Below are 26,061 nucleotides of genomic sequence, written 5' to 3'. Positions count from 1 at the left end.
CCCCCGAAGTCCCCTCGTGCCTCTTTGCTTCCACTCATGTACTTAATGGTGTCTTTTAAAGTGCAAAACTTTTTAATTTAGGTAAAGTCCAATTTATCAATGTTTTCTTTCATGAATCAAGCTTTTGTTGGTTTATCTGAGAACTCATTGCCTAACTCACGTTAACGAAGACTTTTCCCCTGTGTTTTCTTCTAAAAGCTTTGTAGCCTTAGCTGTTCCGTTTGGTCCGTGATCCATTTTGAGTCACTTTGTGTGGATGGCGTGAGGTAAGAGTCTGAGTTCCTTTTCCTTGTGTGGATGTCCAGTTGTCCCAGCCCCATTTGTTGGAAAGACTCTCCTTTCCCCATTGAACGGTCTTGGCTCCCTCGTTGAGAATGGGTTGACCATAGGTGTGAGGTTTGTTTCTAGACTCTCAGTTCTGCTCTGCTGAACGATATGCCTGTCTTTGGGCCAGCACCATGTGTCTTTTTGTTTTTTTTTTTGAGGAAGATTATCCCTGAGCTAATATCTGCCGCCAATCCTCCTCTTTTTGCTGAAGAAGACTGGCCCTGAGCTCACATCCGTGCCCATCTTCCTCTACTTTCTATGTGGGACGCCTACCACAGCGTGGCTTGCGAAGCGGCGCCATGTCCGCACCCGGGATCCGAACCAGCGAACCCGGGGCCGCCGAGAAGCAGAACGTGCGAACTTAACTGCTGCCCCACTGGGCCGGCCCCTCCTTGTGGTTTTAACCTGTGTTTCCCTGTGGCTGACACAATTGTGCATCTTTCCATGTGCTTCTTGCCTGTGTGGGTCTTCTGCCGCCTTACTATGGGGCCGCTTGTCTTTTTCAGTTCACTGTATGAGCTGTCTGCGTATCCTAGATGCTAAGTCTTGGTCTCTTTGTATTGTACGCACATCCTCTCTCGCTTTGTCCTTGCCTTCGTATGCTCTTCGGGGCCCCCTGTGATGAACAGAATTTCCTTTAATTTTTAGGGTAATCGAATGTACTGCTTTTTCCTCTTAAGGTTTGTGTTTCGCGTCTTGGTTAAGGATGAAGAAATTCTGTCCCCTCCTGAGGCCGTGAAGGTGGCCTCCTGTGTTGCGTTAGGAACCTTGAAGTCCCGTGTCTCTTACTTGGGTCTCTGATATGCCTGGAATTGGTGCTTTCCATGGATGAAGGAAGGGTACAGGTTTCGATCCCAATATGGATAATCACATTCCCGGAGCATCTCTTGTCCGCCTTTCCCCTCAGTGATGTGAAACCCACCTCTGTCGCATATTACACGCATTTTCCCCGAGTTCTCTCTTCCGGCCTGTCTCTCCGGACCCAACCCCGCTGCGTGTTGGGCACCGGAGCTCGAAGGTACGTCTTGAGATCGGATTAGGCAAATCCCGACCTACGAGAATAATTTTGCATTTCTTCTCTTTAAACGAATTCCAGAGGCCGGCCCGGTGGTGCAGGGGTTAAGTTCGCACCTTCTGCTTCGGTGGCCAGGGGTTCGCCTGTTCGGATCCCGGGTGTGGACATGGCACCGCTTGGCACGCCATGCTGTGGCAGGCGTCCCACATATAAAGTAGACGAACATGGGCATGGATGTTAGCTCAGGGCCAGTCTTCCTCAGCAAAAAGAGGAGGATTGGCAGTAGATGTTAGCTCAGGGCTAATCTTCCTCAAAAAACAAAAATAAAAAAAATAAACGAATTCTGCCTCTTTTTTTCTCTGTCTCTGCCTCTCGCTTCCCTTAAAACTGCAGCTACGTCGTCTATATAGCAGCGTGCACAAACATTTATGTATATGCACACGCACACACACACACACATGAAGGACCCACGTAGCCGTCATCCAGCCACTGACGGGGCGTTGCCGACACCCGGAGTCCCCGTGTGCCTCTCCTGACACGGCCCCACCGTCCGCCTTGTGCCGTCATCATTTTCTTCGTTTCCAGCTTTAACCCCTGTGTTGCATCCCTCGAAACACTGTTCGGTTTTCTTTGCGGCTGCCTGGTTTTGAACCCGATACAGATGGAATGATAGCGTGTCGCTCTGCGTCTTGAGCCTTTGTCTGACGTGTTGGTGAGACGCGCCGAGGCTGGAAGTAACTGTTGTCTTCATTCCTTTGCATTTTCCTCTGAAGGTTATAATCAGCTTGTCTGGTTCCCCAGAGTGACCTTCTGGATTATTGGCTTATATTGCATTGAATTTGCACGTTTACTTGGTGGAGAATTAGCATCTTTCTGTCACTGAGTCTCATAACCTGGGAACTTGGTATAGCTCTTCTTTTATTTAGGACTCTTCAAAAGTTTTGATGGCGTTTTATAGTTTTCTCCACGAAGGTCATAAAATCTTTTGCTGGATTTGTTCCTCCGTAATTCACATTTTTGATATTATTGCAAAGGGCATTTTTTTTTTAAACATTTCAATTTCCAGCAGCCTGTTATGTTATATAGAAATGCAGCGGATTTTAATAAGGCGGTTTTGTAATCGGCGAAAACTTTAACGCGTGCTCAGAATTTGCCTGTGGATCCGTTGGGTTTTCTCTGCACGTAATCACGCCATCGGGAGGTAATGACTTTCCGACCTTCCGCTTTTCTTCCTTTTTCTGGCCTTATTGCTTTGCTGGAAGCTCTCGTGCAGTGGAAACAGGCGGTGAGGGAGTTGTGCTTGTCTTGTTCCCAATCCAGAGGTGCTTTCGGTTTTCCCTCCTGACGCGTGTATTTTTTTTTTTTTTTAAAGATTTTATTTTTTCCTTTTTCTCCCCAAAGCCCCCCGGTACATAGTTGTGTATTCTTCGTTGTGGGTTCCTCTAGTTGTGGCATGTGGGACGCTGCCTCAGCGTGGTCTGACGAGCAGTGCCATGTCCGCGCCCAGGATTCGAACCAACGAAACACTGGGCTGCCTGCAGTGGAGCGCACGAACTTAACCACTCGGCCACGGGGCCAGCCCCCTGATGCGTGTATTTTTGCAGACGCCCTCCGACAAGTTCTGGACGTCCCTTCTTGCGTCTGCTGCCGCTCTTCGATTGGCTGTCAAACTCCATCTGGTGCTTTTTCTGCCTCTGTTGATAGCACCACACGATTTTCTCTGGGATCTTGGAAGGTCCCAACGTTAGGTCAACTTTGGGCTAAACCTGCTCGTTTAGGACATTTTGCCTTTGATTTGGCCCGCCCTCCCTCTGTGGTTTGGTGGAGACGTTTCTGAGGCTGGCGGGGCTCACGTGGGACCCTTCTCGTCTTGCTGTGACCTCCCCTCAGGGAGCTGGGCGGCCTGAGATTCTGCTTGGCAGAGAGAGGGGGATGGGTGGTCCCCCATAGGAAAACCGGGGTCTGTTCCCAGGGGAGCGGAATGAACGCCGGGCACACAGGGGCCTCTGGCGTCTGCCATTTGCACACGTCCGTCCTTCCTTGACTGTTTCTCCTCAGCCAGGCCTGGAGGTCTTTCTGCTTTTATGCTATTATTAATTAATAATAGTCTAAATGGTCTAAAAGTCTTCACTGGAATTAAAATAATACTTTCTAACTTCCTGCCTGGACAAGATGGCATAGAGTCCCCTCTCCCTTGCTCCTCCCCGCTGTGTGTAGCTGTAAACCCTGGAAATAACTCAACCAACCGACCAAGGGAGAACTCAGAAAGGTGGGAGAAGATGGTAAGCATCTCTGGACCCCGGGACTGCAGGCACACGTGGCAGGGAGTCTGACGGCTCCCCACCCAACAGAGGAGGATGACCTGGACGCCCCCCGACCCCAGCCTAGCAGCAGAAGGCAGCCAGGTGGGCTCATTCCTCCCGCAGGTTGACCAGGGGTCGCCCTGGCAGCATCAGGTGAGCCTGGCACAACCTGGAAGGGAGATGGATGGGCCCCCCGAAGTCAACGGTCGGGGGGACATTCTCTCCTGCCTGACTTGAGACCCCTGCCCAACCCCCGAGACACTGTGCTTCCAGCGGGGGGCACTGGCCGGGGATCTCACCCCACAACCAGAGAGAAGGCAGGGTCACCAGGGTCAGGAATAAAACAGACCTGCCCGCACTAGAGAATAATGAGAGAATACAAGAAACTTTACGCTCATAAATTCACCAGCTTAGGAGAAATGGACGGGTTCCTTGAAAAGCACAAACTAGTAAAACTCAACCGAGATGGAGCGGGTGACCCAAATAGTCCCGTAGCCGTTAGACAAATTGAGTTTGTAATTTGAAAGCTCCCGAAAAGAGACGTCGTCAGACCCAGATGATTTCACTGGAGAATTCTACCGAATGTTTAAAAGAAAAACGAACGCCAGTTCTTCACAAACTCTTCCAGGAAATAGGAGGGAAAATTTCCCAACTCATTTTATGAGGTCAGCATTCCTCTGATACCAAAACCACGTCAATATAGCACGAAAAAAGGGGAAACCACACAACAGTGTCTCTCGTGAACTTGGATGTGGAAATTCACAGCGAAATATTAGCAACTCAAATTCGGCAATCCAAAAAGTGAATTTCACGCCACGACCACCGTGGGATTTATTCCAGGTGTGCAAGGCTGGGTCAGTGCTCAAAATCCATTTAATGTAACCCATCCCATCTCAGGCTGAAGAAGGAAAAATCAGGGGATCATCTCAATAGAGGCAGGAAAGCATTTGACAAAATTCGACACCTGTTCCTGATGAAAGCTCTCGGGAAAATAGGAATAGAGGGGGACTTCCCCTACTGGATAAAGAAAATCTAAAAAACAAAATCTATCCCATTTCCATATACTAACAACAAACACGGGTAGACAGAGATTAAAAACACAACACCGTTATAATCATTCTAAGTACAACAGATACTTAGACATAAGCTTAACAAACACGTACGGGATAGTACGTGCTTAAAATTACGAAATGCTGAGGAAAGAACTCGAACAACCAACATAGTCAAGCTGTCAGTTCTCCCCAAATCGATTTATAGGCTTAATGCGGTTGCTACTAATATCTCAGCAAAGTTTTTTTTTTTTTTTTTTTTGGTGGATAAGACAAGCTTATGCTAAAATTCACAGGGAAAGGTGCAGAACCTAGAACGGCTAAAACGACGTTGAAAAGGAACGATAAAATAACATGGTGGGAGGGACCCCTCTGCTGATCTCGAGGCTTCCTCTGTAGCTGCAAGACGGGGGCCTCACGGATCAGCGGGACAGAACAGAGAACCCAAAATAGACCCGCACAAATATGCCCAACTGACCAAAGTACAAAAGCCATTCAGGGGAGGAAGGATAATCTTCTCAACCTGAGGCGCTGGGGCCATGGGAACAGCCAGAACCCCGACCTGAACTCACACCATCTTCAAGGATCACACACTAAAATGCAAAACGGTACAACTTCTAGGAAAAAACGTAGGAGGAAATCTTTGGGACCCGGGACTAGAGAGAAGCAAGGAGTCCTTAGACTTGGTCCCAAAAGCATAATCCATAGAAGGAAAAATGGATTAGTCGGACTTTCATCCAAATTAAAACCCTCTGCTCCTTGGAAGATGCTGGGAGGAGGCGAGACGACGGGCTGAGGACCGGGAGGAATGGTCCGCAGTCCACATATGGGAACGAGGACTAGCACGGCTCTCATCCGTCGCTCGTGGGAACGTCAGATGTTACGGCCGCCTCGGAAAACCGTTTTGGCGGTTTCTTAAAAAAACTAAACGTGTCACTCCAGAAATTCCCCTTTTGGGCGTTTTTCCCAGAGAAACGGAAAACTGACGTTCACACAAAAACCTGTGGGTTAATTTTGTTCATAGCGGCTGTCTTTGTAACAGCCGGCAATCTGGAAGCGGCCCAGGTGTCTGTCCTTCGACAGGTGAATGGAGACGTAAACTGTGGGGCGCCCATCCCGCGTGACGGTGCACAGCCAGAAAGCAAACAGGCCATTGGTGCGATCAACAACCCTCGTGAATCTCCAGGGCATTATACTGAGTGAAGAAAGACAGTCCCAGACGGTTGTATCTTGTGCGATTCTGTTTAAGTAACATTCTCTGAATGACGAAACTGTAGAAATGGAGACCAGCTTAGTGGCCGCCAGGGGTGAGGGACCGGGGTGGGGGGGCGACCCCGCGGCGAAGGATGTTCCCCATTTAGTTGCATCACTGTTGACGCCCTGGACGCCATGCCGTAGCCTCGCAAGATGACCCCCTAGGGGAGACGGGGAAGGGCCCCCGGGGTCTCCCTGAGTTATTTCTCGCAGCTGCGTGTGGATCTGCAAGGATGTCAAAGCCAAAAGCTTAATTAAAAAAAAAATATGTTGCTGGGGGCCGGCCTGGTGGCACAGCAGTTAAATGCCCACGTTCCGCTTCTCGGTGGTCCGGGGTTTGCCGGTTCGGATCCCGGGTGTGGACATGGCACCGCTTGTCAAGCCATGCTGTGGTAGGCATCCCACGTATAAAGTAGAGGAAGATGGGCATGGATGTTAGCTCAGGGCCAGTCTTCTTCAGCAAAAAAAGAGAAGAGGATTGGCGGCAGATGTTAGCTCAGGGCTAATCTTCCTCAAGAAAAAAAAAATCTTGCTGATAAGGGGTTTCAGCATCGCCCGTGTCTGCTGATTTAAACCTGGTGGTGTCTTTGCTGTTGTCCTCGTGGTGAGCCAGGATGCTCTTTCCCATGAGGGGTGTGTCGACGGGACACTGGCTGGCGAGCGACGTCGTTCCGTACGTGAAGTATTGATCCATCCTGGGCAGGAACGCAGCTCCTCTGAGTGCTTCTTCATCCCCCCTCCATTCTTTCACTCTCTTTCTGAGAACCGCTTCACGGTGCTCCTGATACAAATGTTGTTTTTTATTATTATTACCTATTTACGCCAATTCTCAGCGTAGCTGGCCATAAACCCATCTTCCAGCTGGAGCGACAGACACTTGCTGACGTGCCCTCTCGTGGAAGAACCGCCAAGGCCTGTGCACTGGAGGTGCTGAAGGGCCCTGGGGCCTGGGTGTGGGCTCCCGAAGCAGCGCTGGGTGGGGAGGACCACGGGTCCTCCTGCAGGAAGGCCCCGCCTGCCCTGCCCGTCTCATGCGGTACAAATTACACAACAAACAACAACAATAATAGTAACGACAGGGTCATTTATTCGTCTTTATTTGTGAGGTGCTGTGTGCACGCTCTTGGTTCATTTGCTCAACGTCCGTCAGCTGTCGCTGGGTGCTGGGTGCTGGGTGCTGGGTGTTGGGTGCTGGGTGCACTTCTGGGGCCGGGAGTAGACGGTGGTCCCGGCCCGTGAGCACCATGTCTGAGGTCCTCTGCCCGCACAATGACTTTGGGAGACGGTGTCATCACGGCCTCCCTTTGCCGGATGGAGCCGACCCGGGAGGTAGGTGGCTTGGCTCGGCCGAGGCCGCACGGCTGGGGGTCGACCACAGGTGTCTGGGTTCCGGGATCCACTCGCTTTGCCCCCGTTATCCTGCCTCGTCCCGCAGGCTGGCTCTCCCCGCTCCTTTGGGAGGGGAGGACCCGCCATTCCCTCCTTTGGTGTCGATCCCACGACGAGCCCGGGGCTCGGGGAGGAGGACGCGGGGCTTACACCCGCCTGCCCCCCCGCGCTGTCCGCCTGCTTCTTCCCGTGGTCGCGGCTGTTGGCAGGAGCCGCTGCAGACAGGAGGGAGCGAGGCAGGGGCGCGCCCACCCCAGGCGGGAGGCGAGAGACTGAGACACACACAGAGACAGAGAGACAGAGAGACAGAGACAGAGGGAGAGACCCCACCCCGCCCCCACCCTGCTCCCTCTGCCCCGAGCAGCGCCGTCCAGTAAACGCCTTGCTATGGGGACGGTTCTGTGTCTGTGCTGTCCGTCCTCATGGAAGCCATCGGCTGGGAGGTGACGGCCACCTGGGGTCACTGTGCTCCAGCCGTTGGACGGGGAGGGAGGAAGCTGGGAAAAGGGACCGTTCCGGGTGGGGCGGGAGGGGACCCTGGACTGGCCCTCCTCAGCTGGGGCTGGCGGTGGACACTCCCCGCCCTGCACCCCGGTTGGAGGAGCCCGGCATCCGGTGGGGAAGTGCCCTGTGGTGGCAGGAAGGTCTCGGTCACGACCACTGGTGGAGCGTGTGCCACATGCCACGCCGTGCCACGCTCTGCAGCCCCGTGACCTACTTCGGTCCGTAGCTCCATTCACAGCAGAGAGACTGAGGCCCAGCTGGGAAGGGATGGCGCGCGATCTGGACCCCCTTTCTGGCCGCGGAGGCCGTTGGCCTCAGGCCTCGCTCACGGGGGAGCAGGTGTTGCTCTGCAGCTGCTCGCGGGGTGGAGCCCAGGGGTCTTGGAGGCGGCAGACACGTCCTGAGCCTCCGGGCTCCAGGCCTGCGTTCCAGCGTCCTGGGGGTGAAAGCTGCGGCCGCCAGACGTGCCCCTGCCTGGATGGACCCCGGGGGTCAGGGCTCAGGTATCCACGTACGAGTTGGGTCCTCCCCAGACTGCGGCCTGGCTGCCCTCGGACCCCCGTTTTCAGAGGGAAGTGAGGCCCGTGGGGTGTCCACGTGCATCTGGCCCAGAATCCAAGACACTCTGGGCCCTGTTGGGGCAGCTGACCCGGTGGGGCTGGGCCCCCAGGGAGCGGGCACCCCAGCTCGGTGGCCTCTGCCCTGGGGGGCAGGGGGTGGGGTGGTGGGTGGGCCTTGTGGCCAGATCTGGGATTTTTTCCAGAGAAGCTGAAAGTCCAGGTTTTTTGTGAAATCTCCTAATTTTTTTCTTTGGATTTAATTTTTCAACTTTTACTTAGAAAATATCTCAAACAGCAAAGTGTCCGGGAGAGGAGACCCTCGCCCTGGACTCGCCCCCTGACGCTGGCTTCTCGGCTCCGTCTCCGGCCTGTGCACGTGGCTGTCGGGATGCTTGTTGTCTGCATCATTTCCGTCCAGATTTCTGAAGGGCCCGGAGCCGTGTTCACAGAGTTTGGGGTCCATCTGATAGTCGCTCGTGATTAGATTCGGGGCCATTCATTTTTGGCAGGAAAACCACTGCATTGCGTTTCTGACTGTTTCAGAGACGGGCGATTAACTGGAGCGTTTCAGGGACCCCAGGAGCCTGGACGGGCTGGGCCTGCCTGAGTCACTGAGTCGGGCCCAGTGTGGGCCCTGGTCCCGGTCTGACCCTCGGGGGCAGGTGCCGGGCTGCAGCCACGGAGGAGGCGCTGGGACCGTGACCCCGTTTCCTGCCTGCCGTGACGAGGAACCTGCTGGGTTCCAGAATCTTCCGGGCTGGGTTTAGAGGTGGGGCTGGGGAACCTCGGCCAGATGCACGACTTCTCTGAGCTTCTGTTTCCAGATGTCAGCCTCTGGAGAAGCCAGAAGATGAGAAAATACGTGTCCCGGTTCCTAGAACGGGGCTCGTCCCGGAGCAGACCCACCCAGCTGCCCTTCCTGTTTGTCCCCTCTTGCATTCATTCATTCATTCCTTCCTTCATTCCTCCAGCACGGACCCCGCAGTCCTCTGCACCGAGCCTGTCCTGGGGCTGAGAATCAGAGACGGCGTCTATCTTAGAGGACTCTGGGGTTGTCACGGGGCGGGAGGCAGGGTGGTGCACTGTGCGCCCAGCACGGACCGTGGAGTGGGGGGACCAGGGTCGTGTGGTCCGGTGGGGAGGGCTCCGGGGCGCGACACCACAGTGGACCTCTGGACGGAGCCCACGCTGGAGAACTGGCCTCAGTGCCGGGCCCAGCCGGCCATGCGCCGTCTGTCAGTTAGGAAAGACGGTGCCATTCTGGCCTCAGCGCAGCTTAGCGGGTGCCGCAGGCCGTTGGCTGGTGCTGAGGCCCTGACAGGAAAGGCCGGAAGGGCGGGAAAGCCGGGGAGGGGAGGCGGCACCCAGGAGGGTGGGCCCGGCCTGTTGGACCCCAGGGCTGGTGACCGCGTGCCTCGCTTTCCTCCTCGAGGACCTTTGTTGGTTGTGGTGTTTTTCGGGGTCCGTCTCTGTCCCCTCGTCCTTCCTCCGCTGGGTCCCCCCGATTGAAATCCCTCTTGTTGTTTCAGTCCTGGGCAGTCACTCCCCCTTCAACCCTCACTTTGTTCCGTCTTCCGCCCGTGCGGCCTCTATGGGGCGGCTCCTGAGACCTCTGACGGGACCCCCGTCGTTTTCGTCATTTTCTTTCTTTCTGTGATTTCAAGACGCCGCAGGCCCGTCTTGGGTGTTCTCGGCCCCGGCCCTGGGAGCAGTTTTTTCTGCAAAGAGCCCTGGGTCCTGTCAGTGGGAAGCGTGTTGAGAGACCACGTTCTGGGCGCTGGGGGTGCGCCCTGCTCCCGTCCGTCTCCGTTTCTGGCTTTCTCTGCGGACCGAACGAGGAATGTTTTTTAAGATAAAATCCTTCAGGAGTTCATATTGATTCTTCCAGTTCAAAGTCGGGGCTGCAGAGTTGAGTGGTTTTTTTTATTTTTATGTTTTTGAGGAAGATTAGCCCTGAGCTAACATCTGCTGCCAACCCTCCTCTTTTTGCTGAGGAAGACTGGCCCTGAGCTAACATCCGTGCCCATCGTCTTCTAGTTTATACGTTTATTCTCTAGTATATATAGTTTTTTATATACCACAGCGTGGCTTGCCAAGCGGTGCCATGTCCACACCCAGGATCCAAACCAGTGAACCCTGGGCCCCCGAAGCGGAAGGTGTGCACTTAACCGTTGTGCCACCGGGCCGGCCCCTATTTTTTTCTTTTTTAACATAACCTGATTCATTTTATATCTTTATCCCTTTTCTCCCGTGCTGAAAATCAGGTCTAAATGACGCCGACAGAAGAATTCTTCGCTTTACTCACGGCACCCACCCCATCTTAAAGTGACAGCTCTCCCGCCAACCCACCAACAGTGTGACCAGCGAGAACCGTTTAAGATGTTTCTGGCTCATTTCGTCCTGAGCTTCCTGCGCTGGGGAGGTCCTGCTGTCAGTCGGACACATTTCAACTCATTTGTCGCCTTTTACTTTTGCGTTACTTTTTAAATCCCTTTGTTTTTGTAAGTCTGTAAATTATTAACACGGTTCCAGAGCCGCCTCCAGACACACAGGTGTGTTTGCCCGAGTCCCCGTGTCCCCTCCGGCACCCGCGGCCCCTGCCTTTCGTCTGCGGGGGCCACTGTGGTCTCAAGACTCGCGTGGCATTTAAAGGAGCAAATGTGCGGAGTCGCGTCCCGCTCACCCTCCCCAGGCAGGACCGGCTCCCACGCCCGACCCGCTTTTCTCCACTTCACTTCTTTCCTTGACGTTCTGTCCTGAGATCACGCCGCGGCGGTTTCTGGGGGTCCCTGCGGGAGGGTTTCTGGAGCTGTTTGGAGCCGGAGGGGTGTCCCCAGGGTGGAGCTGCCGGCCAGTGGAGCTGGGGGTGTGGGGGCCGCTGATGGGCCGGACGGCGCGAGGGGCTTTTTGTCCGCAGAGGTTGGTGATGGTCCCCACGCTGGGGCGGGTGGTCTGCGGACAGCCCCTCGGAGGACAGACACGGCGTCTGCCGGAATTCAAAATGGTGTAGAAGCGATGGTTTCTCATCAGGTGGTAGATTGCCGTGTAGACGCTGGCACGTAGGAAAGGACGAGCGGGCCGCTGTGCCAGCAGCTGCCGCCCCAGAGGCACACGCTGTGGCCCGTTCGGCTGGTTTTGGGGACCCTGTGCTCACGCCTGTGCACACGCTGTTCCATCAGCAGCCTTTCACTCAACAGCTGCCCCAGCGCCTGTCCCAGATGGTGCCAGAGACCTCCCCATTCTTCCAGCAACACACAGCGTCCCCGGGTGTGCACAGAGGACGTGCCGGTGGTCCTGCGGCTTCTGCACGTGGCGCTGTGACAGGCACTCATCGGTACCTTTGCCGGCCGAGTTTTCCTCCTTCCCAGAGTTGCGTGCAGGCTGTGAGGCCCACAGACCACACGGGGCCCCCGGGGCGGCTTCAGGCCAAGTGCTTGCTGACGCTGGAACTGGCCTGGCTGGTGACCGGCGTCCGCATGTTTTGGTTCTCTGCGCTGGCCCTGGTGCTGGGTGGCGTTGGGCCAGCGACGCCCCTCTCTGGGCCTGAGGCTCTGTGGCAGGTCCATGTGGCAGAGGGTGGGCTGCCATCTGCTTCCGGCCACAGCCGTGTTCCGTTTGACCCACAGGTGCCCTCAAATGGGAATCAGCCATCACCATCGAGTGAAAACCAGGAGGTGGCATAGAAACTTGTGGGTCCTCACCTTCTTCTGAACACTGAACGTTCCGCCCTCCTGGGCCCCCTTCCACGCGGGTGGCGGTGTTCTTTGCAGACGGGGACGTGCGCTCCTGGCTCCCCGACCTGCCTGGGCCTGTGGGTGGCTGAGTTTGCCATTTTGCAAGTCCTGTCTGTCTCCCCGGCCCCCAGGGCACCTCCAGCTCCTGGAGCCATGGGCCCTTAGGTGTCGTGCTCAGGCCCAGTGGCCTGTGGCATGTGCCCCGGGAGCCTTAACGTGAAGCCATGGCAGTGGCGGCCAGGAGGGGGGAGCATCTGATGCCCCCGTGGGGCCGGCATTTTAAAAGCTATGTGTTTTCACTCAGGAGAAAGGTCCAGAGCAAATTTAAAAAAATAATAACAAAATCAGATGACTGAGCTGGCCACAGTTCCTCCTGTACGGGAGCCACGGGGCCCCAAGGGCGTCAGGACAGACCACCCACTGGGCGTCCATGGGCCTCCCATGCGAGCTCACGGACCCCCCCTGCAGGACCCCTCGGGCGGGTCACGGAGCCCCTCCTGGTGCAGTTGCTCGGTTCTCCGGATCCCCAGCTTTCACAGGAAGACCACCGGCTGGGTCCCCTCCGACTGCTGGCGCTTCTCAGCTGCTCACCTGCTGGGACCCTGGTTCCCCTCTCCTGGCCGGGCCCCGCCGTGGTCTGCACCCCGCGCCTCTGAAGCCGTCCTGGGCTTGGGGGTGCGTCTGCTGCCCCGGCCGCCAAGGCCTGCGCCCGGCCCTTTGAAGCGGCCGCGGGAGCCGCTGATCGCTTTAGCAGCCGTGGAAAGAAAACACACACACGTCCCAGCCCACTGAGCCCGGATGGGGATGTTTCCAGGCATCCGCTGCTGTGTTCCCCGGGCCCACGCGCTCCGACGGGTCTCGTGGTTACGATGGCACGGGCTGCCTGGTCTTGTGATCGCTCCGCCGGGTTTGAAATAAGCAAAGTGACTTTTACGCAGAAAACAGTCCCTGTGCTGGGCAGTGACGGGCAGGGACGGGGGCAGCCGGGGCTGGGAGCGCCTCGAGACCCTGGTTTCCCCATCCCGACCGTGGACGTGGCCTGCACGGAGGGGGCGTCTGGGAGGGGCGGCCTTTTGCTGTCGGCTTTAACGCCGCGGTCACACCTGCACTGTGATGGTGCTGCCTGCAGTCGCAGGTTGTTGGGGTTCCTCCATGGCGTCCTTCCAGGGTTAGCACCGGTCATGGGCTGCACAGAATTGGGCATCTCCCCCCCCCCGCTCTAAGGGGTCAAACTTGGGCGGGGTCGGGGGACACATGAGTGTGGCAACCAGGGAACCATGATTGGTGCTGGGGAGGAATCCCAGAGGGCTTCTTGGAGAAGGTGACAACAGGGTAGTTGAGGTATGAGAGATGGATGAGGACCTGGATGCCCCGTTTTGCACCCAGGGTGTCGAGGCCCAGAGACTGGACGTGCTTGCCTGTCGCCTCCAGCCGGCCGTGGGGAGGCCGCACTGACCCTGCCCTGAACCTCAGACCGAGGTCCTGCGGCAGGCTGGCCTTCTGAGGCCCCCAGCCCTCCTCCTACATTGACTCCTCCTCCCTCCGCCCTCGAAGCCGGCTGCCCAGACCCGGCCGCCCAAACGCCTGCTGGGCGGCCCCGGGGGACGGCAGATGCTGCCTCTCTCTTCTTCCTCCAGGAATGAAATCCTTGAAGAAAGATCCGGAATCCGAGTCTTGGGAGAGAGGCCCCTGGAGGTGATTCCACCCGACCTCCGCTGGCCCCGGGGCGGGTCCGGTCCTGCCATGTGGGGTCCTCTCCCCTTGGGCCCGTGGGCGGAGCGGCTGTGATGAGGTTCCCAGCCCCGGGCTCGGTTACAGCGTGGGATGCGAGATGGTGCCCGTCCTCCATCTCTGGTTGAACTTGCGTGAAAGCCATTTGCTGCTTCTGGAACGTTCTCCCGGCTGCCTGGCCCGCGGCCCGGGAAGGCGGTCACTGCCGAGGGCCATTCACGAAGTGGCATTGGTCCCTCTGCACGGTCTTTGCCAGGAGGCGAGGGAGGGAGATGGTTCCCTCACCTCCCTCTGGCCAGCTGTTACCCTGTGATGGGGTGAGGCGGGGAGGGGACTGGCCCGCGTCAGCCCTATGTGTGTTTGTTGAATGAATAAACGATAGCCAGAAGGCCCCACCTGTTTGGTGTCCACTCATTTTGCAGCTGACTCTCGAGACAGCGCCTGCATATGGTCGTTCCCCTCATCCTCCCAGCGGCTGAGTCACAGCCGAGTGCAGCCCCACCTGCCAGGCGGAGCTCGAATCTCCCTGTGGCTGCTCCTCCTCCTCCCATGGCGCCCGGTGGGTGGGCGTGAGCTGGGGGTGATGGCGCTCTCCGTGGAGCGGCTCCTGGAGCCTCTGCCACAAATTGGAGGAGGTTGGTGCCGTCCCCGGAGGGGCAGCTGGAAGGGTCGTCCGCGGTGGGGCCCGGCTTCCAGCTGACGCTATTGTCTAAAGGTCATCGCGAAACCCAAGGTCACCTGGGTCGCCTCCTGTGGCGTCTTCTAGACGTTTTATTGGGTCTTACGATTAGATCTGTGACCCGTTTTTGAGTGAATCGTTGTGAAGGGTGGAAGGTCTGGGTCCAGATTCATGTTTTCCACGCGCGGGCGTCCAGTCGTTCCAGCACCATTTGTTGGAGAGACTGTCTTTGCTCCGTTGAGTTATCTTTGCTGCTTTGCCGGAGGTCCGTCGGCTGTGTTTATGGGGCTTTATTTCTGGGCCGTTCTGTTCCTTGATCCGTTCTTTCACCAAGACCGCACAGTATCGATTACCGAAGCTTTATGGTAAGTCTTGAAGTCGGGCGGCCTTGGTCCTCTGACTTTGTGCTTCTGCCCTGTGGTGTTGGCTGTTCTGGGTTCCCTGGCGTCCACACGCAAACTTCAGAGCCAGTCCGTCCATCTCCACAAAATCGCTTGCTGGAGTTTTCATCGCACTTGCGTTGAATCCGTAGGTCAAGTTGGGAAGAGCTGACACCTTGACAAGGTCGACTCTTCCTACCCGTGAACGGGGGGGGGGCCGTCTCTGCGTTGATTTAGTTTTTCAAACTTTGTTCGTCAAGAGCCTTGTGGTTTTCCTCCTCTCGATCGCGTGCGTATTTTGTCAGGTTTGGACCCAAGCCTCTCGTCTTTGGAGGGTGCTCATCTAGATGCTGTCGTGTTTTTAATTCTGCATTCCTCTCGTTCGCCGTGGGTATATAGGAAAGCACGTGACTTTTGTATATTAACCTTCTATCCCGCAGGCTTGCTACAATCACTTACTAGTTCCAGTAGGTTTTGTTGGTGATTCTCTGGGATTTTCTGCATAGACCAGCGGGTCATTTATGGATAAAGATGGTTTTATTTTTTCCTTTCTGTTCTGAATGTTACCTTTTATTTCCTTTTCTTGTCTTATTGCATCAGCTAGGACTTCCAGCACGACACTGAAGAAGAGTGGTGAGGGGGTTATATTTGGGTTATTCCCAGTCTTAGAGGGAAAGCATCTAGTTTTTGTTTTTTTTTTTTTTTTTTTGGTGAGGAAGACTGGCCTTGAGGTAACACCTGTTGCCAATCTTCCTCTTTTTGCTTGAGGAAGATTGGCCCTGTGCTAACATCCGTGCCAATCTTCCTCTATTTTGTGTGTAGGACGCTGCCACACATGGCCTGATGAGCACTATGTAGGTCTGCACCCAGGATCCGAACCCCCAAACCCTGGGTTGCCAAAGTGGCATGCATGTACTTAATCACTGTGCCACCAGGCCGGTCCCAAAGTGCCTAGTTTTTCACCATTAGGTATGATGTAAACTATAGGTTTTTGGAAATGTTCTTTATCAAGTTGTGGAAGTTCTCCTGTATTCTTATTCTTCTGGGAGTTTTTATCGTGAATGGGTGTTGGATTTTGTCAAATGCTTTTTCTGCATCGATTGATATGGTCGTGTGCACTTCCTTCTTTGTTAGCTTTTTAATGAGATGGATTACATTGATTTTTGAATGTGGCATCAGCCTTGCAAACCCGGAACGAATCCTGCTTGATCTCGGCCTATAATTCTTCTAATTCAGTGTTGGATTTGATTTGCATATATTCTGTTGAGGATTTTTACATCTGTGTTCATGAGGTATTGGTCTGTAAGTTTCCTTTCTTCTAATGTCTTTGTCTGGCTTTGGTGTTAGGATAATACCGTCCTCGTAGGATAAGTTAGGAAGTGTTCCCTTTGCTTCTATTTTCTGGAAGAGATTGTAGAGAATTGGTATAATTTCTGGTATAATTTCTTCCTTAGATGTTTGATAAAACTCAGGAGTCAACCCATCTGGGGATGGTGTTCTCTGTTTGGGAAGGTTAATAATTATTGACTCAATTTCTTTAGTGGATTATATTATCTGTTTCTTCTTGTGCGAGTTTTGGCAGATTGCATCTTTCAAAGAATCCGTCCCTTTCATCATCAGGTTGTCAAATCTGTGGGCAGAGAGTTGTGCACAGGATTCCTCTGTCGTCCTTGTAGTGTCTGTGTGACCTGTATTGACGCCCTCGCTTTCGTTTCTGACATTAGTAATTTGTGTCTTCTCTCGGTTTTTTTTTTTTTTTTTTTTGGTTAGCCTGGCTAGAGTTTATAGGTTTTTATTGATCTTTTCAAAGAACCAGCTTCGGTTTTGTTGATTTTTTCTATTCATGTCCTATTTTAGATTCCGCTAATTTCTGCTCTTATTTTCATTATTTCTTTTCTTTTGCTCGCTTTGGGTTTAACTTGCTCTCCTTTTACTAGTCCCCTAAAGTGGAAGCTTAGCTTATTGATTTTAGACCTTTCTCTTTTTCTAATACAAGCATTCAATGCTCTAAATTTTCCTCTAAGCATTGGTTTTGCAGCAGACCACAAATTTTGACAAGTTGCATTTTCATTTCCATCTGGTTAAAAATATTTTCAATTTCCCTTGAACTTTCTTCTTTGACCCTGGTGTTATTCAAAAGTGCTTTGGGGCCGGCCCGGTGGTGCAGAGGTTAAGTTTGCACGTTCCACTTCAACGGCCCGGGGTTCCCCGGTTCGGATCCCGGGTGTGGACAGGGCACCGCTTGGCAAGCCATGCTGTGTCAGGCGTCCCACGTATAAAGTGGAGGAAGATAGGCATGGACGTTACCTCAGGGCCAGTCTTCCTCAGCAAAAAGAGGAGGATTGGCAGCAGTTAGCTCAAGGTTAATCTTCCTCAAAAAAAAAAAAAAAAAGAGCATTACGTAATCTCCAAATATTTTGAGATTTTTTCAAGCTCCCTCCTTGTTCCCGATTACTGGTTTAATTCTGTTGTGATCTGAGAGAGCAGACACCGTATGATTTATACTCTTTTGAGTTTGTTCAGGTGTATTTTATGATCCAGGATATGGCCCATCTTGGTAAATGTTTCATACGAGCCTGAGAAGAGCACGTCTCCTGCTGCTGTTTGATGAAGCAGCCTATAAATGTCAGCTAGAGTCCCCTTAATTGATGGTGCTGGTGGGTTCGGCCGCATCCTGACCGATTTGTCTGTTTCTCCTTGGAGTTCTGTCAGGCTTTGATTTTTATTTAATGGACCCGCGGTGAACGTCACCCCGCTCCGCAGGTGTGTCTCTCCAGCGCCGCGTGATAGCAACACCTGTGTGTTCCTCTGTAACTTTGTTGCCCGTCCCCACCCAGCAGGCGTTTCAGAATTCCCATGACTCCCAGCCGCGCCGTGATAACCCGCCTGGCAATCGCATCTTATTATGTTTAACCTCGTTCCTATAGTGAAAATGCTAGCGGGAATAAAAAAACCAGAAACAGCCCTGCCGGCTCAAAGGGCATGCACGTTTTCAAGAGAAAAGTTCACTCGCCGACCCACACCTGCAGGTGCTGGTCTTCGCCCCGGGCGGCTTCACTGGCAGCTCGGGGTCGGCCTGGGCGTCTGGGGACGCGGCGCACACCCGTGCACCCGTGACTCCGGGTTGCAAGCACGCGTCTGCAGAGAGGACACCTCCAGCCCTCCAGCCCTGTCCCTGGATGCACGGGGTGGACCGGAGACGCAGCACCTCTGCTCCCGGGGCTGCGACGAGCGACATAAGGCGGGACGTCGCCGGGCGCTCAGCGTGCTGAGGTTTCCCGAGGGCCCAGCCGCTTCCTGTCTCTGGGTGACGTTGACCTGCACGTCCACGCCAGCGACGGAGGCTGCGGGCTTGGATCCTTGCGAGCCGTTTCTAACGGAGACGAGGCTGGATGTCAGGCGCACGTCCTTCCCCTTGACGGCGTCGTTCTGAAGTCGGAAAACACCTGGGTGTGCACTTAACATGGCGCCTGCGTTCAGTGGGGTCTTTTCCTCGGCCCTCTGTTTTCATCGCTCGTCGGTGCTTCTGTTTCTCGTCAATACGCACGTGCGCCTTTCGGTGCAGACCCTCGGTCGGCGTGTGTGTGCCGTGTTACCTTCTGCTCTTTCGACACCACCGGCCTGGGCTGCAAACGTGCCTCCCGCCTCTGACACCCACCACCCCCCCCCCCCGCCTGCCACCCACCACGTGCTTCTGAAAGTCTGACGTTTCCCAGAAATAAAGATACAGAAGTGTTGCAAGTGCTGACTCGGTTCCCTTTCTTTATTACGGGTGGCCAGCGTCACGGCGATTTTGCTTAAAATCCCCAGAACCCCCCAGAGCTATTCCTAAAATCCGGAAAGGTGTCAGGGAGAGTGGCAGGTTTTATGTGGGCCTGTGGTGCAGCCCCACTGTGTCCCCGGCCTCGGCAGGGGGTCAGGTGGCCGGGTCCACGTGCGGCTTTGAGTGTCCCCTGGGCGCCCCCCTCCCTGCCCCCTGCCCCACTCTGGGTGGCTGCGGCTCTGAGAACTGGCCCAACCTGTTTCCTCCTGCGGATTCCATGCGTGTGTGTGTCGGGGGGATGTCTCCCTGTCAGGCCACCTCCGGCTGCACTTCCGAAGTTTATTAGAAACGTAAGCCAACGAAGGAGAATAAAAAGCCATAACTGGATCGCAAGACTGGCTGAGATCAGGGGCCCGGAGTGCTCCTCTGGCGTCAGTCCCCGGAGATCCGGGGGTGTGGCGAGCATCTCAGCGGGGTGGGGAGCAGGGGCTCAGAGTGGCTGTGGGCACGGGGTTTGGGACCAGCAGAAACGATGCTGGTGGCTCCTCACCATGAGCGCTCAGTATCTGCTAGGTGCTTCCATCTTCTCCGTTCACCTTCCCAGCGATGCTGCGAGGGTGGGCGTGTTCCTGCGCCCATTTTACAGATGAGTTTGCTCCTTGGAAACTCAGTCCCTGAGTTTAGGAGTGTCACCAGCTCCCCGGGGTGCCCCCGAGATGCGCTTGTCGCAAGGATGACCCCACCCCTTGTGATGAAGTCCCACATACACATCCCTCGCCCCCACTGGACCGTGAGCCCCTTAGGCAGGGGTTGCAAACCTGGAAGGCTGCACGGGGGAGGTGTCAGGAATCAAGTGATGGGTGATGGGATCGTGGCCGATGGAGCACGTGCTCCCACCAGGTTGGGGGTGGGCTGCATTTTTCCTTTGTGAGAACCAGGCCCCATGTTGCCAGATCTTCCATTGTTCTCAAGGAAAAGTGAAACATTTGGGTTTTTATGACTCTCTCAGCTTTTTTTTTTTTTTTTGAGGATGATTAGCACTGAGCTAACATCTCCTGCCAATCCTCCCCTTTTTGCTGAGGAAGACTGGCCCTGAGCTAACATCGTGCCCATCTTCCTCTACTTTATATGTGGGATGCCTACCACAGCATGGCTTGCCAAGCGGTGCCATGTCCGCACCCGGGATCCGAACCGGCAAATCCGGGGCCGCTGAGAAGCGGAACTTGTGAACTTAACCACTGAGCCACCGGGCCAGCTCCAACTCTCTCAACTTCTAACTGTTGGGAACTAACTTGAAAGCATTGACATGGGAAGAAATAGAAAACCTGAAGAGATCAATGAGGAAATTAAATGGTAACCAAAGACTTTCCCTCCCAAAGAGGCACGTGGATCCCGATAGTTTTATGGGTGAATTCTGTCCAACTTGAGCAAACGCTGCCCCCGAAAATAGAAAACCTGCCCAGCTCGTTGTATGAACTTTGTATGAATTTTGTGGGGATGCAGATTCACCCCATGACAGACACTTAGGGTGTGTGCTGGGTGGACGTGCAATTCGGGGATGGACTGACTAGTAGATGGTGCTGGGAAAACTGACTGACTATTTGGGGAAAAACAGAATCCCATCTCCCACCTCGTGCTCTAAAGACCCAGGTGTGTACGTGACACCCATGTTCAGCAGGAGGTAATTGCCATGGACTGAACCATGTTCCCACTGGAGCCCTAACCCCTAAGGGGCCCCCGTGATGGCCCTTACATCTCTCCCCGTCTGCAAGCCGGGAGGCCGCCCCTCACCAGCAACCGAGTCTGGCCGCAGCCTGATCTCGGACTCAGGGCCTCCCGACTGGGAGGAATAAATGTCTGCTGTTTACGCCGCCCGGCCTGTGGTCTCCGTCGTGGCAGCCGCAGCCGAGCCTGTCCTGTAGGAGAACATTTCCTCTCTTGCTGCACTTTCTCACGTAAAACCCGCAAAGCACAGCCCGTGAAAGCTAAAAACGAGCTTCCGTTAGATGGGAGACGTCTGCTGAATTAAGGACCTCGTGCGACGGCGAACCGCCCGGTGATGGACGGCGGGAGAGTGTTCGCAAGATCTAACCGAGAAGCAGCCGATTTCTGAAATGCACGAGGACGCCTGAAAAGCAGCAAGAAGAAGATTCCAGCACCGGGGGGGGGGGGCAGGGGACAGAAGTGGGGAGCCGGGGGATAAATTACAAATAAAGCACGAACGGATCCACGGGCATCATGAACTCAGAGACGCAAATTTGCACGTGAGGTTTATCAAATAGGGGTGTGGCCAGATGGGCCGTCTGTGGCTCTGTCGGGAACCTCGGGGTCCGGCGCTGAGCGAGTGGCTGAGCGAGCCCCTGCGCCTGCCCCTGCCCCTCCCCTGCAGGTGCCGCTGCTAGAGGTGGGCCGGGTGGGGCGTCCCACAGGGGGGACGAGGGAGATTTGGGGGTTCTGCTTCCCTAGAGCCGTCCTGGCGTGGGGAGCAGAGTGGGGCCCCCTGGACTTTCGCACCAGCCCCGCTGCCCAGGTTGAAGTTGCGACCTGGCCGGGCGAGGACAGCGCTGGTCCCCGGAGCCGGGGTGCATCCCACCCGGCCCTCCTTTTTTCTGTGGACAAGCCCGCCCGCGGCTTGTAGTGGGGGGACCTGGGCCCTTGAGCTGCAGAGACCCCGTGCGCCGGACCGTTCAGTGTGGAGGGTGGCTCCATCTGGACTTTGGGGCATTTCCGTGAGTCTTCCTGGGACGATCTTGGCCGGACGCAGGCTCGGCAGCATTTTGTAAGATGCTCCCCATCCACGGGTGGCAGAGCTTCCACTGCGGTTATCCCTGGAGCCCCGGAGCCTGGCCTGGGGGCCGGCATGTGCTCCTGACCTGCAGGAGAGGAGCGCGGTGGGCGGAGGGCGGCGGCGGCTCCGCGGCCCAGCCTGAGGCTGATCTGAGCCGCTGCGAGGAGCTCTCTGCCCAGCCCTGGTGTTCGGGACCGTAGGAGGCTGCGCTGGCCACACCGTCCCAGGGTCCCCCGCCCCGGGCATCCTGCCTCCCCAGCCCCACGCGGTCTCATCCCGAGGCCACCTGCCCTGGAGGTTGAAAGGGAGCCCAGCTGGCATTTGACCCCAGGATTGGGGTTCTCTGACTGTCAGGGAACCTTCGACCCCTCTGTTCACACCCCCGAGGGCTCAGGGGCTGGGGTGGCCGGAGGTGACGAGAGGTGACGACAAGGACCCTTCACACCCCGGAGAATGTCTGGTGGACGGTGCTGACTGTGGCCACGTGGCTCTCAGGGGAGGTGGGTGCCCGGAGCCAGGCACGGCCAGCACCTGCTCCCGGGGCCGGGGCCTCGTCTGAGGGTGGGGGAGCCTTCTCGGTCACCCTGAGTTGGCTTCTAGTTCAGGGCCCCCGATTGGTCCTGACCTAGAGGGGCAGGTGGGTTTGGCCGGTTTGTAAAAAATAACTTAACCGTTCTAAACGACAAGTGTTCTAAACATTTACTTGCAAGTCAAGAATTAGTCTTTTTTTTTTTTTTCTTGAGGAAGATTAGCCCTGAGCTAACTGCGGCCAATCCTCCTCTTTTTGCTGAGGAAGACTGGCCCTGAGCTAACTGCTGCCAGTCCTCTTTTTGCTGAGGAAGACTGGCCCTGAGCTAACATCCGTGCCCATCTTGCTCTACTTTATATGTGGGACGCCTGCCACAGCATGGCTTGCCAAGCGGTGCCATGTCCACACCCGGGATCCGAACTGGTGAACCCCGGGCCGCCGAGAAGCAGAACGTGTGAACTTAACCGCTGCGCCACCAGGCCGGCCCCATCGGTCTTATTTTAAAATGGCACTAGGGTGGCGGCGTTCAGATTTAAAATAAATGGAAACCAGAAGTTCTCTCTGTCGTTGGGATTAGCTGCGACCAACACTTAAACGGCTTTTATTTGGCTGGAATAAAATGCCCAGGATGGAGCGGCTCCATTTGCGCGATTTTTTCCGGAAGTTTAGCAAGTTGGCGATTCAACCTGAGGGTCAGACCTCACCTTTAACGTGTCGTTGAAAACGTCGGTTCCGTGTGGACGGTCAAAGAGCCACACGCTCGGGCGTCGGGTGTGACGGGGACAGTTCTCGGCTTTGAGGTTGACGATGCTGCGCAGACAGCGGCCTCGGGAGGGGGTGCCTCGGACGAGACCACCGGCTGCCAGAACATGGTTCTCTCAGGGAAGAGCTCTGGGTCCCACCGAGTTACCCGCTGGGCCCGGGGGCCGAGGGAGTGCGGCGTCGGGGTCCTGGGGGCAGCCAGGGTTGTCCGGAAGTGGAAGCGTGGCCTGGGCAGGTGCAGCAGGAAGGCCTCCCATCAGCGAGGCTCCCGGGTGGACGGACAGTCCTGTCTGGCAAGTGCGGGCAGCGTCTGACCTTCCCAGGACCTGGAGAGGGCGTCTCCGGGGGGAACTCGTCCTGCCAGCAAGAGCCTGGGGCTGCCTCCGTCCTGGGGGCCTGGACCCTCCGAGTGGACCCACCGCACCGGATGGTGCCTGGACGAGCGCTCCCAGAGGGGGGCCGAGACCCCCACTCCAGAGTGACCTGTTGCGCGTCCTCTGAGGATGAATGAATGGGGCCTTTTGGGGGCCTCTCAGGGTGGTCAACCTCACTGCACCCAAAGCTAGCTGTGTGACCCTGGGCAAGTCACTTACCCTTTCTGAGCCTCTATTTTCCCATCTGTAAAGTGGGAACGATAATGGGGGCCCACGAATCTCTATGGTTGTGAGGTTCCAATGAGAGAACGTTGATGAGGCTTCATCTTGGGGGGAGGGCACTGGGCTCAGACTAAGGACTCAAGATCAACGGCTATCATTGTGACAGAGAATGGCTTCAGCAAGCAGGGCCTTTGTCAATGACCCACACTCATCCTAGCTGATCTAGTAACTTGAACCTGTCTTAACAGGCAGCTCGTCCTCCAACCATGCTTCCCTCTTTCCATCCACCATCCCATCCATTCGCACCACCCATCAACCCATCCACCCATCTATCCATCCATCCATCCACCATCCACCATCCATTCATCCTTCCTTCCTTCCATCCATATTGTACTGAGGACCCACTGTCAGGGAACCATCAGCAGCAGGGTGAGGATGCAAGAGCTGAGGGGCCCGGGGAGGGAGAGGCACTGGGATGGGGAGTGATTTGGGTGGAAACTTCCAAACAGCTGTGATCTCTGAGACATGGGCCAGGTGGGAGCTGGGACCCCACACAGGCCTCCACCCCTTTGGGACTTTATGGGCCCCGAGATCACAGTGGTTCCCTTTGGGTCCAGGTGAGGGTGTGGCTGGTGCCCAAGACGGCCAGCTCCCCGGACACCATCCTGACTGAGCACCGTCTGCAGCCTCAGCCCTGCCGGCGGGGGCTCCGTGCTGGGTCCCACCCCCCACTCAGAGGCCGGCCCGGGGCGCAGGGGGCGGGGGGCCGGAGAAGGGGTCTGTGGACTCGGGAGGGAAGACTTGCTGTCTGATCCTCGCTCACCTCTCACCAACGCTGGCATTTCCCTCCCTCGTGAGCGGGCACGTCAGCCGCTGTCGCATCCGCGTTTGTGTCGTTTGCGTGTTTCGATATCGATGATTTCATTTGATTTTCTGTGTATCTCGTTTCCCACATTTAAAATCCTTATTCTGGGAGGAACTGCAGAGGTGGAACCAGAAGCCAGAGGCTTACGACAGAAGACAGAGGTTACGACAGGGTTGAGGACCAGCCCCGACCTGAAGTGACACAAATAGGTGGACCCAATAAATAAAGAGCAGTGTTGCCCTCGACGTCACATCCGGGCTGCTTGGGCCGACCTGGGGGGCTTCTGGTGGAGGCGCCCTGTGGGTCCACAGAGACACCGCGATGAGGCGAGGACCGGGTGGGCGCCCTCGCCTGGGCTTCTCTTGGAACCCAGACGTTCCTGCCTCCCCTTCCACCCGGGAGCCCTCCAGACTCGAACAGAAAGCTGTGTTTCTTGTACGGACGGTGCCTTTTCGTGCCATTAAAGGCTCCCAGGGTGGAAGGGAGCGGGGTTTGTCTGAAAGGATGCGGACGATGGAAAAGGAGGGGGCGCCGTTCGCTGGGGGACGGGCGGAGCGGAGCGCTTGCGGCCATCCGTCTGGTTCCAGCCTCGGCCATTTACGAGCCGGGGGCATCGGGTCGTTTTGGGGACAAGGCTGGGTTCTCCGGCCTCGCCGTTCAGAGTAGGGGTTCGGCTCCTTCCGTCTCCCCACGTTGCTTCTCTGCCGGGAGATAGACGGGGAGATGCGTGTGGTCGGGGGGGTTTCGGATCAGGCGGCGCGGACGCACCTGGACGTGCAGAAAAGGCTGTGGGGACGGATGCCAGCGCCCAGCCACCCAGTCTGGGGACCTGCATCTTGCGGGGGAAGCACAGGTGGGACTCGAACCCCAGGTGATGGGGGCGCGGGCGTGCGTACCCGCCTGTCTCCTCCTGGGGAGCCCTCGCGTTCTTCGTGGCCCCGTCCGTCTGTGACCGCGGAAACAGGGAAGCGTCCTCGGGCGGGAGCGGATGAACGAGCCGCGTGTGTTCACGCCACGGAGTCCTCCCGGCGGGTTTTCGTGTCTCCATCCGGACGCGATTCAGAAAACACGGGAGGGAGAAGGGAGATGCAGACGGTACCCGGGCGTGGATGATAAAGACGCCGAATAACGAGGGCGCTTTTCACAGATGCCTCGCTGAGAGGGGACGCGCGGAGCGTGTGTGGGGGGTCGGGGTCCTCCTGTGAGCCTTCCCGGAGGAGAACGACCTGGAGCAGAGACGTCGGACACTTATTCAGTCTACGCCGGAGGGCAGGGGGTGTTCTGGCCTCTGCTTCATTATTTATGGCATTTTTGAGATATTTTACCATTACGAGTTAAGAGTTTTCTAGCTTTAATGAGGGAGGAATGGTAAAATCCTTTCTTAAAGTTCTGCTCACTTTAAGAGCCCTGACGTTGTGGCTTTGAAGAAACGCAATTTGAAAAACAGTGGCCAGATGCACCCGCGGATGCTCCCCGGGCATGCTGAGGCCAGGAATCAAAGCCCGGGCCGGGGACAGACACCCGGGGCTGGACGGTGGGGCAGCTGCTCCAGGCCCGTCACTGCCCCGTGAGGAAGGGGCCACAAACCTCCCCATGGTGCCGCCCTCCTTCTCAGAGAGAGAGAGAAACGTTTCTTAAATAGGAGACGGCTGCTGTCCTTATGTTTGCCAGGCCCTGGAAACAGGGGGCGTTGGGCACAGTGCTGTTTGTATCTCTGACTTCAAGTTGGATTCCTGGGGGTGCCTGTGAGCCCCTCTGAGGCTCGCCCACCCTGGCCAGCGAAGGTTTCCGAGAATCCCCTTCCTTTTTTTTTTTTTTTTTTTTTTTTGCTGA

General features: G+C 55.9%; 1 protein-coding gene across 4 annotated transcripts in view; it reads left to right on the top strand.

Moving 5' to 3' along the window:
• The window catches only part of PRKAR1B (protein kinase cAMP-dependent type I regulatory subunit beta), a 115,222-nt gene that overhangs the window by 57,876 nt on the left and 31,285 nt on the right, over nt 1-26,061 (top strand). The window lies entirely within an intron of this gene.

Source organism: Equus asinus, chromosome 14, assembly GCF_041296235.1.
Source record: "Equus asinus isolate D_3611 breed Donkey chromosome 14, EquAss-T2T_v2, whole genome shotgun sequence".
Taxonomy (NCBI): Eukaryota; Metazoa; Chordata; class Mammalia; order Perissodactyla; family Equidae; genus Equus; species Equus asinus.
Note: the sequence above shows the minus strand (reverse complement) of the source record. Positions and strands in the feature narration are given on the sequence as shown.